The following is a 15,346-nucleotide window of genomic DNA, read 5'->3' as shown; positions in this document are numbered from 1 at the left end:
TCCTATGCACCCGATGAAGCGAGTAGAGCCGCAGGGACAGGTGTGGCTCTCAGGAGACATGTTTGGATGCAGCTGTGTCAGTTTGTGGAACCCTTTCGAGCATCCTTCATCAGTACTCCCTTTGATGGCTCCTTTCTCTTTGGACCTCAGGTGAAAGACATGTTGACCAGGTGTGAGCAGGAAGGCAAGACTCTTTCTGCCGTGGGAGTCCATTTTTCCACTCCTTCCAGACCTTATCCCAAAGGTCAGAAGAGCGGAAAGATGTGATTCCGAAAATCCCAGGGACCCTTACCTGACACACGTGGTGATTTTTCCCCCAGGAGCAGAGGGGGAAGCAACAATAACAGATGTCGCCCTTGTGGCAGAGGGGGACCGCAAAACCAGGGTGACAGAGAAACCTTCTCTGCCAAGCCCTTCCAGCATCCCTGAAGGGTTGCCCGACTGCTCGACTCTGGAGGCAGTTAGGGGAAGACTTTCGCTGTACCCAAAAGCCTGGCAAAATATAACAAGAGACAGATGGTTACTATCCATCATATCCGGAGGTTAAAAAATTCCCTTCCATCAATCCCCCATAGAATCAAAAAAGCCCATCCCAGATGTCCCACCCAATCTAAGGGATCAAGCAGTCACAGAAGTTTCAAGACTGCTAGAAAAAAGAGCCATTCAAGAAGTCCCCGCAGACCATCTAGGATCTGGAACTTACTCAAGATTCTTTTTAGTACCAAAAAAGACAGGGGACTGGAGACCAATCCTGGATCTCAGCACATTGAACAAATCTGTACAAAAAGAAAAATTCCGGATGGTGACACTGCAGTCCATTTTCCCTTTTCTGGGTCAGGACAATTGGATGTGCTCAATAGATCTTTAGGACACGTACTACCATATCAAGATGGACAGATGCTCCAGGAGATTTCTTCACTTCCAGGTAGGGGCCAGTCATTACCAGTTCAGAGCTGTGCCCTTTGGTCTCACCTCAGGCCCCAGGGTGTTCACCAAGTGTATGGCAGTAGTGACGGCTCACCTGAGGCGTCAAGGATTCCAGGTGTTTCCCTATCTAGACGACTGGCTCCTGACTGCTACCACCAGGCACCAACTCTTAGAGGCATGGGATTATACAATCACATCATGCACCCAACTAGGCATTACAGTAAATTTCGAAAAATCTGCCTTGTTGCCCTGTCAGTCTATCACATACATAGGAGCAGAATTAAACACAAAATAAATGTTTGCAAGATTACCACAGGAAAGAGTTTCCACTATTCGTCAACAAGTGGTAATTTTAATGCAGAGCAAAAGGGTTCAAGTCAGACATGTCCTCCAAGCTCTAGGCTCCATGGCAGCTGCCATTCTTCTTGTCCCATTAGTGCATTTCCACATGAGAATCCTTCAGTGGCTTCTTTTTATGCAGTGGTCTTTCCAGGAACTACCCATGTCTCCCATGATCCTGATCACAGAAACATGTAAAAGGCACATTTCTTGGTGGATTGTCTCCCCACTAGTAATTCAGGGCAGACCTTTCATACAACCCTGTCCGGTAGCCACAGTAACCACGGACGCCTTCCTGATAGGGTGGGGGGGCATTATCTAGGCAGGACAGTCCAAAGCACTTGGCAACCTCATTAGTACAATCTCCATATCAATGTCCTAGAAATGAGAGTGGTTCTCCTAGCGTTGCAAGCCCTTCAAGACTCTCTTCTTTTCGGGACTATTGCAATCCAAATGGACAACATGTCAGTGGTGTGGTACATCAACAAACAGGGCGGGACCAGGTCTTACCCCTTATGTCGAGAAGCACTCAGACTGTGGCAATGGGCGATTTCCTCCCATTGTTTTCTGATAGCAACGCACATCCCTGGGAAATCCAATGTCATAGCGGACAGTCTCAGCAGAGCTATCCTCCTGCCTCACGAGTGGTCTCTGAATAAGGAAGTTGCGGATCTTATGTTCTGCAAATGGGGACAGCCTTGCTGCGACCTATTTGCCACTCCTCTCAGCAACAAATGCAGCAGCTACTTCTCCCTACTTCCTCCTCCAGGTAATATACCCAGAGATGCTCTAGTCCACGATTGACCTCAGGGACTCCTTTACACTTTTCCCCCTTTTCCCCTAATTCCAAGACTCATACAGAAAGCAAAATCATTGGGTTGCAAAATGATCCTCATTGCCCCATATTGGCCTTGACAGATATGGTTCCCGTTCCTACACCTCCACCTTCTGGATCAACTATGGATTCTGGACCCAGTTCCAGATCTTCTGATTCATCAATCAGGCAGGTTGCACCAATCCCTTCAAACTCTCCAGCTCACAGCTTGGTTACTCCACTTCCAACCTTAGCCAGGCTTTCCAGTGTCTCCCTAGCAGTCCGTGATATTATTGTTTCCTCCAGACCTCCCAACCGTTCCGAATTACTCGGATTTTACCGAGTTTTAGGGTCCAAATGAAGGGGTGCCACGATTCCCGAGTGGCACCCCTTCATTTACGATTTTTCTTTGCATTTTTGAAATTTTCGCGCTGTCGGAGCTGACGTCATCACGTGCGCAATGACGTCAGCTACACCAGGCTACCAGCCAGTCGGAATTGAGCTCAAGGAGCTCACATTATCATTTCCGGCTGGCTGAAACGGCGGGAATTCAAGAAGTTAGAGGTGGGATTAATGGTGGCAAGGAAGCTGAGCAGTTAGAGCGGGATTAATGGCAGAAACAGTTCACCACGACGCCAGGCCGGGATTAGTGGGCCATTTAACAGAAGAAGAGCAGTTCACGGCCAGGATTAATGGCAGCAAGCTGGCCAAGAGCTTGGATTCAGGCAGGTAAGGAACAGGGTGTGTGTGTGTAGTGATGTGTTATGAAAACGCACAGGCTGCCATGGTAAGATATTAACTGAGAATGTATGAATATTGTGTGCAATTAGTGTGCTCAAAGGTTGTGGTTAGTTAACTTTGTCAAAGAGAGAGAGAAAATGTGCTGAAATGTCGGTTTAAAATTCTGACAGATACCTAGGAATGTCAGCAGGACTGTGTACGGTTTTGATATACTGTTAAAATTTTCTTAATATTAAGGCCTTAATGGCTTTTAAGTTTACGACTAGTTGTGTTAAAACTAGAATGTTACTTTATATGGTAATAACTGCTGTCTTGTCATGAGTAAAATGCATATGTTGACATTACATAAACTCGAGAAACCTTTCAAGTAGTATTAACTTAATGAGGTACTCATAAATCATCACAAAACCATGCATTACCAGAACAGCAAATATTTGTTGACCTTCAGTACGTTTGTGTCCACTGTTAGTTGCTCAGATGGAGATGCTTTTAAATTCTGTAATCTCATAAAACCAAGATCCAGTTTCAATCTGTCAGACTGAACAAGTGAATTAGTTTAATCTCATTATACGTTGTAAAGGTGTACAGAAATGTCCTCAAAGCACTATAAACGACAAGTCTGATACAAAATGATCAGACTGAGAAAATGTGTTGGTCTATCATTCATTTTGTAGGTAACTGAGTATTCTAGCGTATTCTATGGGCATTCTATGGCATTTCTCTCCTGTATAATCAATTGCTGGACTTTTCCTGCATTTGATCATAGAAATCACAAAACATGTATGCAATGCACATCATCTGAGTCTGCCATATTTTGCATCTTGAATGGTTGCAGGGTCTAGTTTCTTAACACGTGCTGGTTGTTTAAATTACAGTATTAGGAGTACATGGAAAATGATTCTCAGCATGTCATGATCATACTGGGTGAAGTGGTATCATTAGTTAAACTCTGGTCTCACTACACAGGAGCAGCTTGTGTGTGTGTGTGTGCCTTGTAAGCCAGCATGATTTTTGTACTGGCATAACTCAACTGCCTTGTAAGCCATGATGGATTTAATGCTTTTGCAGGTAAGGTACTGGAATCAAAGTCAAAATAATGAACGCGGCTGATAAGGTACCCTAATATGGTAAAGGGGATGTATTTTAAAAAGCGGTGAACAAACACTTTTCTGAAAGAGCAGTCTACACTTCAGAGGAGGTGGTGAGAAGCAAAATAGCTGAGGGATTTGAGGATAGACGTAAAGTTTGTGTGTGTGTGTGTCTGTAGGTCTATAGCTTGTATTTACTAACATACACTTAATGCTTATTGATGTGAGAGTGTTCAATCTCGCCTTTGTTCTTACACATGGGTTCGGAGCCGATCCTCGGCTCCGTGCCGGCCGACTGCAAGCTCTGCATCGAGAAGAAGCTCGAGGACATCCAATACCCACAATCCCCCTCTGCCTTTACCTCAGATCTAGTTTGCCGCTGCTGCATACGCATCGCTGGGGACTAGCTCGAGGCTTTTACAGATAAGAATTTATCTTTCTGTTTAAATTTTTCAAAAATTTTCTTCAATATAGTCTATGAATAGTTAGAGTAGGTGTGTGAGTGGACTTTGATATCTCGGTTCCTTAGATTAGTTACTTAGTTTAACTAAAGGGTACAGAGTTTTTTTCGGGGCCTACCTCCCCTACTTGAATAACTTGGACTAAGTATTGTTGTAGTCTGCTTATTACAGGATTTGACACATATAACCGGATTTGACTGTTTTTTCATTGGAAGTGACTTTTAATTACTGGACTGTCATTCTTTCTTGTTGTTATGTCAGAAAAATTAAAATCTGGCTTCAAGCGTTGTCAGTGTGGCCAAAAAATGTCGGTCACAGACAACCACAGTTCCTGTGTCTACTGTCTTGGCCCTCTCCACTTACAAGAGGACTGCTCTATTTGTCACTCTTTTAGTGGGAGGGTCATGACAGATAGGCGAGGAAACTGATGGATAGAGGATTGCTGAAACCCTCTTTCCAGGAGGCTTTGGATGCTTCAGACCAGGCATCCAAGTCTTGAAGGGGAAGGCGTCGGAGCCAAAGACATCGACTCTTCGAGTTTAGTTGGATCACCGGTTCCACAGACTGGGCCGAGTGTTCAACTGTTGGCAGTTCCGAGCCTCGAGTCTTGGAACCGTGACGGAGCTCCTCCACCGACTCTATTGAGGTCGGCTCCGTCTTCGATTCCTTCGACTGCGTTCGAGAGCCCCTTTCCGACACCGACGTGGACCGTGTGGTGCAGAAACTTATGGAGCATACGGCCCTGTCCAAGCTTATTTCGGTCTCCTCTCAGTTGATGTCGAGACTTGAAGGCCTGCCACTATCTCCATCTGTTCCTCCTCCGAGACCTGTTCAGTCTTCGGAGCCGGAAGAAGCTGACCTGATGATTGTGGAGCCCTCGGTGCCAGAACCGTCTTTCTCGGTCGGCACCGTTTACCTCGACTCCATCCAATCCGGTACCGGAGTCTCGGGGCCGAAGATCTGTCCTTGGTTCCGGGACCGAGAGTCGGACCGATGTTTCGGTTCGACTCTCCCTCGGGGCCTCGCACGGATCGATTCGGTTCCGTCCTCGGGTCGGCCTTCGGCTCCTGTTTCGGGATTCTTCCCATTTCTTGAACCGGGAGATACCTCGACTCGGGACCCGGGGCCTTCGACCTCATGAGGAAGGTGTTGTCTACTCAGACAACCACATCAGCAGGTAGCTTCTCCTCCCCGAAAGGACCGTTATCCTCCTCTGCACCCACGGCCACGCCTGCCGGGCACCAGTGTCTCAGCCACCCCTGGAGGGTGCCCCTCTTCCTCGGAGGCTTCTTCGGATGCTCCCGAAGAAGTTCCTAGGAAAAGACTGTGTAAGAGGAGACACTTGGATTCTCCACAAGAATCCTTGACATCTGATACTGACTTAGATGAGTCAGAAGGGTCCCCTAAGTCACCTTCAGAGGATGTCTCTTTGCTGACATCTTGGAGATCCTTAAACAGAGAGGTGACTGGCAAGCCCTCCCCCCTTCTGAGGATGAGTCAGTTTTGCTGAAGGCATTTGGTGCCCGTCCTTCCTCCTCCTGGGTCACTCCGCCCTTTGATGAGTTAATGGAATTGATTGCTCAAGGGCGTGGGAGACTCCTGACACGGTGGAACCTGTCCCTAGGAAGCCAAATAAGTACATCACGGCACCACAGGACAAAGCTTACCTTACCAAAGGAGTTCGTAGACGCCATGGTGGCAGCGGCCCACGAAAAAGGAGATGTCGAGGTCTTCTTCATCTGTCCATCTGCCTAACAAAGATTCTAGGACCATGGACAGATACGGGAAGCGCATTTTCAGTTCAGCGGCTTTCTCTATGCGTTCCCTGAACTATTTGACCCATTTTACACGTTTACAGAGGGATCTAGTCAAAGAGTTGGGAGATACCCTCCAGGGTGCTACAGATGCCGCTGTCTCAGAGAAAGTTACAGCGCATCTCAACACCTTACGTCCATTGTGAACTCGTCCATGAGGCTGATATCCTATGCAGCCGAAGGATCGAGTAGGGCAGCGGCTTCAGCGATTGCTCTTCGTAGGCAATCCTGGATGCTTTTATGTTCGTTCGCGGAAGCCTTCAAGTCTTTCTTTACTAACGCCCCATTTGATGGAGCCACACTTTTGGCCCTAAAGTAAAGGAGACCCTTACCCGGTGTGAACAGGAGGGAAAGACTCTGTCTGCTGTCGGAGTCCGTTTTCCACCCTTCCAGACCGTACCCCAAAGGGCAACGTGGTGGGAAAATGTGGTTTCAAACCCCAAGGGTCTTTCCAAACACACAGGGTGATGCCTCTAGAGGCAGAGGGGGCAGAGGTGGAAGACGCCGCCCTGGCGGCAGAGGGGTCCGCAAACCAAGGTGACAGGGATAACCTCCCTGGCAAACCTTTTCAGCACTCCTGAGAGGTGGACCGACTGTCCTGCTCTGGAGGCAGTCTGGGGTCGCTTTGCTTTATACCCTCAGGCCTGGCAAAACCTTTCTTCAGACAATTGGGTAAAAGCATTGTTACCAGAGGTTACAAAATCCTTCTATCCACCCCATTCCAAAGAGAAAACTACCAGATGTACCACCCCATCTGCGAGACCCAGCAGCTACAGAAATTTCAAAGCTGCTAAGAAAAAGAGACATCCAACCAGTCCCAGTGGACCAAATAGGATTCGAACTTACTCAAGGTTCTTTTAGTTCCAAAGAAAACAGGGGACTGGAGGCCAATTCTGGACCTAAGTCATCTCAACACCTTTGTCAAGAAGGAAAAGTTCGAATGCTCACGCTTCAATCGATCCTTCCATTCTTACAGAACGACGACTGGATCTGCTCAATAGATTTGAACGACGCATACTACCAGATCAAAATGGCCAGGGCGTCCAGAGATCACTTGCTTCCGGCTGGGAGCCAGTCACTATCAGTTTCGAGCCCTGCCCTTTGGTCTGACCACAGCCCCAGGGTCTTCACCAAATGCATGGCAGTGGTAGCGTCTCATCTGAGGCGCCTAGGATTCCAGGTGTTTCCGTATCTGGACGACTGGCTCCTGTCTGCCACCACCAGGCGTCAACTGATACATGCCAGGGATTACTCCCTACAACTTTGCACACATCTTGGCATTTCAGTAAATTTCGAGAAATCTTTGCTACAGCCATCACAGCATATCTTATTCATAGGAGCGGAATTAGATACTCGTCAGTTACTTCTAAAACTTCCGACAGAAAGAATAGTAGCACTTCAATTCAACATTTCCCTTCTGCTGTCGTCCAGGAAATCCCCAGCAAAAATTGTTCTGAAAGTTCTGGGTCTCATGGCAGCTTCTCTCATAGCAATACCATTGGGAAGACTGCACATGAGAGTGCTACAATGGCTTCTATTTGCACAATGGTCATTCCAACAACTTCCACTGACTCACGAAATATTGATAACGAAAACATGCAAATCACACCTAAGGTGGTGGTTACAGACTTGCAACCTATCCAGCGGAAGACCATTTGTGCTACCCACACCGTCAGCGATGATAACCACGGACGCTTCCCTGATAGGGTGGGGGGGCATCTTTCAGGGACAGACAGTCCAAGGCGAATGGACCAATCTGGAGTACAATCTGCACATCAATGTTCTGGAGTTGAGGGCAGTGTTTTTGGCGTTGCCACACCTTGCCCCCCTTCTTCCTCCAGGGGCCATTGCAGTTCAGACAGACAACATGTCCGCAGTCTGGTACATAAACACGCAAGGGGGAACCAGGTCCTACCAACTATGCAGAGAGGCCATGAGAATTTGGCAATGGGCAGAGTCCACCGGTCGCTTTCTGATCGCAACACACATCCCGGGGTCATCCAACGCCATAGCCGACAGGCTGAGCAGGGCAATACTATTGCCTCACGAGTGGTCCCTCAAACAGTCAGTTGCGGAAAAGATTTTTCGCAAATGGGGCCAGCCTACCTGCGATCTGTTTGCGTCTCCAATGAACGCCAAATGCAGGAGCTACTTTGCCCTATTACCCTCCAGGGGTCCCAAGGGACGCCCTGGTGCACGATTGGCCCCGGTCTCCTATATGCTTTTCCTCCATTTCCCCTGATTGCAAAGTTTCTACAGAAAGCAAACAACCTTCAGAGGATAATTATCATTGCTCCGTTCTGGCCTCGTCAAATTTGGTTCCCTTCTCTTGCGTCACCGCATTCGGGGACCTTGGATGCTGGACCCAGAGCCAGATCTACTGACTCACTCGTCAGGAGTTCCTCACCCATCCCTGGAATCTCTCCATCTAGCAGCTTGGCTGCTCCTTCCTTTTAGCCAGGACAATCCCCCTTACATCGGCGGTTCAAGATATTTTGGTAGCTTCTCATAAAGTTTCCACTACAAAGACTTATACTAGTAAATGGAAACGTTTTGTCTTCTGGGCGGAGTCACATCAGTTGGACCCTGTTACAGCCCCGTTGAACAAGGTCTTAGAATTTCTAACCGAATTATTTCAGGAAGGAGCTTCTCCGGCTACCTTAAGAGTACAGTTGGCTGCCATTTCTACCTATCATATAGAAGAAAGTGGTGCACCTATTATGGCTCACAGACTCTGTAAAGCCTTTTTAAAAGGTTCCTTTCATATCAGACCACCAGTCAGAAGCCCGACATCACCGTGGAATTTAAATTTGTTGCTCTCTAAATTGATGCTACCACCCTTTGAACCAGCTTCAAGTTGCACTTTGAAATTTTTGTCATGGAAAACATTGTTTCTAGTGGCTATTACATCGGCTAGACGGGTGTCTGAGCTGCAGGCCCTTTCGGTCAAACATCCCTATTTAATTTTTCATTCTGACAGAGTGTCCCTACGCACTAATCCATCCTTTCTTCCCAAAGTTTGTTCTACTAGTAATATTAATCAGTCCATTGAATTACCCACCTTCTTTAAAGACCACTCTAATAAATTAGAGTATATGTTGCACAAACTGGACGTCCATAGACAACTCAGATTTTATTTAGATAGAACAAAAGATCACAGGAAATCTGATCAGCTATTTATAGCTTTTGCTGACAGCAGAAAGGGTCTTGCAGTTACGAAACGCACTCTTTCTAAGTGGCTAACTGATTGTATCATTTATGTTTATGAAAATTCTGATCAAACATTATCAGCAAAACCCAGAGGACATTCTACCAGATCAATTTCTACATCTTTGGCTCATGCAGCTCGTTTACCTTTAGACATCATTTGTGCGGCTGCTACTTGGGCTAAACCACATACATTTATCTCTCATTACAAGGTGGACAGGGTTTCTAGGGATAGGGCAACCTTTGGTTCCACTGTGCTCAAGAACGTTCTCCTTGAGTTCCTCAGGATCATGGAGCTAGGACGCTACCCATGTAAGAACAAAGGCGAGATTGAACACTCTCACATAAAGAAGTTATGTCCTTACCATAACGTTCCATGTGGAGTGTTCATCTGCTTGTTATTACACTCCCACCATTCCCACCCTTAGGAAGAACGTTCGATTTGGTGCCTGGTCTGGAGTATTCTCCTTCTGCCGTTGCAGTATTGCTGTTACTATCATACTTTTGGTATGTTTGTATATATGTACTTTTATGTATATAGTTGGCAGGTGTGCGTGCTGTATGTCTGGTTTGCTTGCAAACTAGATCTGAGGTAAAGGCAGAGGGGGATTGTGGGTATTGGATGTCCTCGAGCTTCTTCTCGATGCAGAGCTTGCAGTCGGCCGGCACGGAGCCGAGGATCGGCTCCGAACCCATGTGTAATAACCAAAGCGAGATGAACACTCCACATGGAACGTTATGGTAAAAACATAACTTCTTTTTACCGCCCCCGGTAGTCAGTGGTTACACCTAGCTCTCTCCCAGCTGCTTTGTCCCCAGTTTACAGTTTCATCAAAACTTCTTGTGAAACATCCGAGGGATTAGTAACCTTGTAGCATTCTGCCACTATACCTTATGAAACCGCCGTGTTGGGATAACTTGTTGGCATTTGATTAGTTTACTGCTCTCTAGGACTGCATTGTCTCACTAGCACTACCTGTATAATTCCTAATATATACAAGTTGTTTTAACCATGTTTTTAATGGTATCAGTGTTTGATTTTTTTGTACTTGTTTTGCACTGTTTTGAATACTGTGTGCCCATCTTTGGTCTAGCTGGATTTTCTGCTCTTTAGCTGTTATACCTTCCTCTCATCTTACTAACAGTCCTCCAGGGCCTTCCTCATCTAAATCTGCAACTCTCCTTCCTTATCTCCACTTGCTTCACTACCTGCCTTTGCTGTAGCCTTTATAACCCATAACACTACCTAATCTCCACATACCTGTTGTTTCCAACCTCCTCTTCTCCAATCATCCCTTTCTGCCTTTCTTCAGCAACTATAACCTGCTCCTCCTGCATACTCTATCTTTCTCCTTTCCACATTTTTTTTTTTAGGTTCAAAATGTGGCAAAACTAACTGTAATTCAAGTACTGTAGCATTCTATTCAAGCACCTTAACATCTGATATCACCTGGCCAAAACAGCCTTCCCAGCAACAGTTAACCTCTCCAACCTGTATGTTCACCCTAAGTTACTCTGTACCAATTAACAACTAAGCAAGTGTCCTGATCATCACGGACCTCTGCCAACTGCACTACTTTCCCTCTACTCCTTGCTCCATCCTCTATCCTTCTCCCCCACTTCCAAGTTCTCCTTGATATTCCACTCCAACCTTAGGCCACCTATATCTCTAATTGCTTTAATTCACAGACTTCCTGTATCTATTTCTCCTTAGGCCACCTATATCTCTAATTGCTTTAATTCACAGGCTTCCTGTATCTATTTCTCCTGCCTGTTCACTTGCTCCAGCCAACAAGATGGTAAGACTCTGTATGCCATTGGAGTCCATTTTTCCACCCCTACCAGACCTTTTCCTAAAGGTCAAAAGGGCAGAAAAATGGGGTTCCATAAATCCAAAGAAGCCTTATCTGACACTCGTGGTGATCCTTCCCCCAGGGGCAGAGGGGGAAACAGCGAAAGACGCCATCCACATGGCAGAGGGGGTGCGCAAAATGAGGGTGACAGAGATACTTTCTCTGGCAGGCCCTTCCAGCGCTCCTGAAAGGAGGCCCACCTGTCCACCTCTGGAAGCAGTCGGGGGGGGAGAATATCGGTGTTCGCAGAAGCCTGGCTGAATCTGACTCAAGACAAATGGGTACAGTCCATTATATCCAGAGGATACATAATCCCCTTCCAATGTACAGCTCAGCCACTAAAGTCTATCCCAGACATTCCGTCCAGTCAAAGGGATCAAGCAACACTAGAAATACAAAAGTTGCTAGAAAAAACAGTCATCCAAGAAGTCCCTGCAGATGAACTAGGATCTGGAATTTACTCAAGGATCTTTTTAGTTCCAAAAAAGACAGGGGACTGGAGACCCATATTGGATCTCAGCAGACTAAACAAGTTGGTAAAAAAGTCAAAGTTCCTGATGGCAACACTGCAGTCTATACTCCCTTTTCTGGGAAAAGACAGTTGGATGTGCTCGTTAGATCTTCAGGACACGTACTACCATATAAAGATGGATAGGCACTCATGAAGATTTCTAAGCTTCCTGCTGGGAGCCAGTCATTACCAGTTCAGAGCTCTGCCCTTTGGACTCACCACAGCCCCCAGGGCGTTTACCAAATGCATGGCAGTAGTCACAGCTCATCTGAGATGCCAAGGATTCCAGGTGTTTCCATACTTAAATGACTGGCTCCTAACTGCCACCACCAAGCAACTACTGATCAAAGCAAGAGACTACACCATCCATCTGCCTTGTTGCCATCACTTCATATTACATTAATTGGTGTAGATTTAAATACAAATGACATGTTGGCAAGGCTACCTCAAGAAAGGATACAGACGCTATGCAGTCAAGTGATTATTTTACTCAACAAGAACAGAGTATAGGCAAGATTTGTGCTGAAAGTCCTAGGCTCTATAGCAGCAACGATAACACTATTTCCCATGGCACAACTTCTCATGAGAAAACTGCACTGGCTGCTCTTCACCCAATGGTCCATGCAGGAGTTACCCATGTCTCACGAAATTTCCATAACTCACTCTTGCAAGAAGGACCTACTTTGGTGAGTTCAGTCCACTCAGGTAACAATGGGCAGACCATTTGTACTTCCTCAACCTATCGCTACAGTAACCACGGACACGTCTCAGATGGGGGGGGGGTATTATCTGGGACAGATGGTCCAAAGAGTTTCGAAAGATCACAAGTACCATTTGCATATCAATGTCCTAGAGATGAGGGCCGTGCTTCTGGTATTGCAAGCACTTCAGGACTCTTTTCCCACGGGGACTATGACAATTCAGACACACAATATTTTGGTGGTATGGTGCATCAACAAACAGGGGGGAACCAGAACTTACCCTCTATGTCAAGAGACCCAGAGAGTATGGCAATGGGCAATATCTTCTCAATGCTTTCTGACAGCAATGCATATCCCAGGGAAATCCAATGTTATAGCAGACAGGCTAAGCAGCGTGATTCTCATGCCTCACGAGTGGTCCCTCAATCAGGAAGTTGCAAATCAAATTTTTTGCAAATGGGGCCAGCCATGCTGCAACCTTTTTGCCACTCCCTTCAATTCCAAATGCAGCAACTACTTTGCCCTAATTTCCCCTCCGGGAGAGTCACAGAGGGATGCACTGGTTCATTACTGGCCCCTGGGTCTTCTTTATGCCTTTCCCCTGTTTCCCTTGATTCCAAAGGTCATACAGAAAGCAAAATTGTCGAGTCACAAGTTAATTCTTATTGCGCCATACTGGCCTCGTCAGATTTAGTTCCCCTTCATTTGGCCCTACCTTCAGGGAGACCCATGGATCCTGAACCCAGTGCTGGATCTTCTGAAGCATCAGTCAGGAATGCTCCATCCTACACTCCACACCCTCAAGCTGACATCTTGGCTGCTCCACTTCTGCTCTTAGCCAGGCTTCTGGAATTGTCCCCTGCAGTTTGTCACATTCTAGTCTCTTCGCACAAGCAGATGACTAGGAATCTCTATGCAAGCAAATGGAAGAGGTTCTCTTGTTGAGCTGACAAAAGACATATAGATCCTTTTACAGCATCTATACGTCTAATCCTGGAATTTCTAACAGAAACGTTTAATCAAGGGGCAGCAATAGCCACTATCCGAGTTTAATTAGCTGCTATATCTAATTATCATGTGGGAGAATCAGAATCTAGTCTGATGTCTCATAGACTATGCAAAGCCTTCCTAAAAGGTACTTTTCTGTTAAGACCTCCCTTCAGAGAAAATCCTCCTCCTCCATGGGACCTCAATCTAGTATTATCATCTGTGATTCTGCTCCCTTTCGAACCAGCATCATCTTGTTCATTAAAAATTTTATCTTAGAAAACAATCTTCCTGACAGCAATTACTTCAGCCAGGACAGTATCAGAGTTGCAAGCCTTGTCTATCCGTCCACCTTATTTGATCTTCCATAAAGATAGAGTTTCCCTCAGAACAAATCCTTCCTTCTTACCGAAAGTTTGTTCTCAAGCCAATTTAAACCAGAATATAGAATTACCAGTGTTTTTTCCAAACTATGGCAAGAAGGCAGAGTATAATCTCCACCAACTGGATGTGCACTGTTACATTTTTACTTGCACAGGACCAAAGAATTTAGAAAGTCAGACCAATTGCTTGTCTCCTATTCAGAAAATAAAAAAGGTTTGGCAATCTCCAAAGTTACTTTGTCCAAATGGCTTGCAGAAACCATCACATATGTCTGTGATTCCCACAATAAGGAACCACCAGGGAAAAATCAAAGGGTATTCAACTGCAGTGGTATCTACCTCAATTGCCTTTCAATCCAGACTTCCACTGGATTCAATTTGTGCTGCTGCTACATGGGTTAACCCTCATACCTTTATTCCTCATTACAAAGTAGATGTGGCCTCCTGGAACAGATCATCCTTTGGTTCCACTGTCCTGATGAGTTTATTCCCTTGAGCCACCCAAGAAAAAGGTGCTGGGGACTCTGTCCCAAAGTAGTAAGACTGAAGGCAAGATGGGACAACATAACATAAAGAAGTTATGTACTCACCATAACGTTCCATGTTTGTTGTCTAGTATCTCGCCTTCAGTCTTGCATACCTCCCAGCCATCCCCCTCCTGGAGTATCTAGAGGAATTTTTTCTCAGAAATTGGCAGATAAGGTCCGAGTCCCTTCTTGCCTTTTCTTGTTAATCTTTATGTTTCAGATATTATTCTTTGGATATTGAACATATCATGGGAACATTCCTTCTCAATCAAGATCTGGGGAATAACCGCTAAGCACTATGGGATAGGACTCAGCCTCGAGCCAGTAGAAGCTCTCCAGCTTTAGTATAGACCGAGTCGGAGCCGAGGTTTCGGATCCGAACCCCAAACAGCTATTGCTATTCTTGGCTGAGGTTGTGTAATTTTGCAGACTATTTCAAAGCTCCCTATGATGGCTGTTCACTTTTTGGGCCTAAGATTAAAGAGAGTTTGACCAGGAGTGAGCAGGACAAAAAGACGCTATCTGTCATTGAAGTGAGTTTTGCTATCCTTTAATGAGCATTCTTTATAAAGCAGAAGGGGAGAAATGTTTCTTTCTTTAGGAAAGCACAGCAGTCTTTTCAGAAAGCTGCGGTGGAGGGTTCCTCACTCCACGGGGGTAGCAACAATGGATGCCACTCACACAGCAGGGATAATTGGCAAAACCAGGGATTCCATGGAGTTTTCTCCAGGGGGCCCTTCCAGTGACCCTGATGGGTTACCCAACTGCCCATCTCTGAAGGCAGATGGGGGTCATTTGGCTTTGCACCTAGAATCTTTGAAGGCCGCAACCTTAGAACGCGTGTGTGTTAATAGTCATATCCAGATGTTACACATGCCATTTTTAGATTCCCCAAAAAGAAATGCCAAACATCTTCCAAATGTGTCACCTAATTAGAAAAGGGATGCAGCCACTGACATTCAAAAGCTGTTAGTAAATCGAGTTATTCAAGAT

This window comes from Protopterus annectens, chromosome 9.part0, assembly GCF_019279795.1.
Source record: "Protopterus annectens isolate FY-2018-M chromosome 9.part0, PAN1.0, whole genome shotgun sequence".
Classification (NCBI taxonomy): Eukaryota; Metazoa; Chordata; order Ceratodontiformes; family Protopteridae; genus Protopterus; species Protopterus annectens.
The sequence above is the reverse complement of the archived record's forward strand: the minus strand, read 5'-3'. Positions refer to the sequence as shown.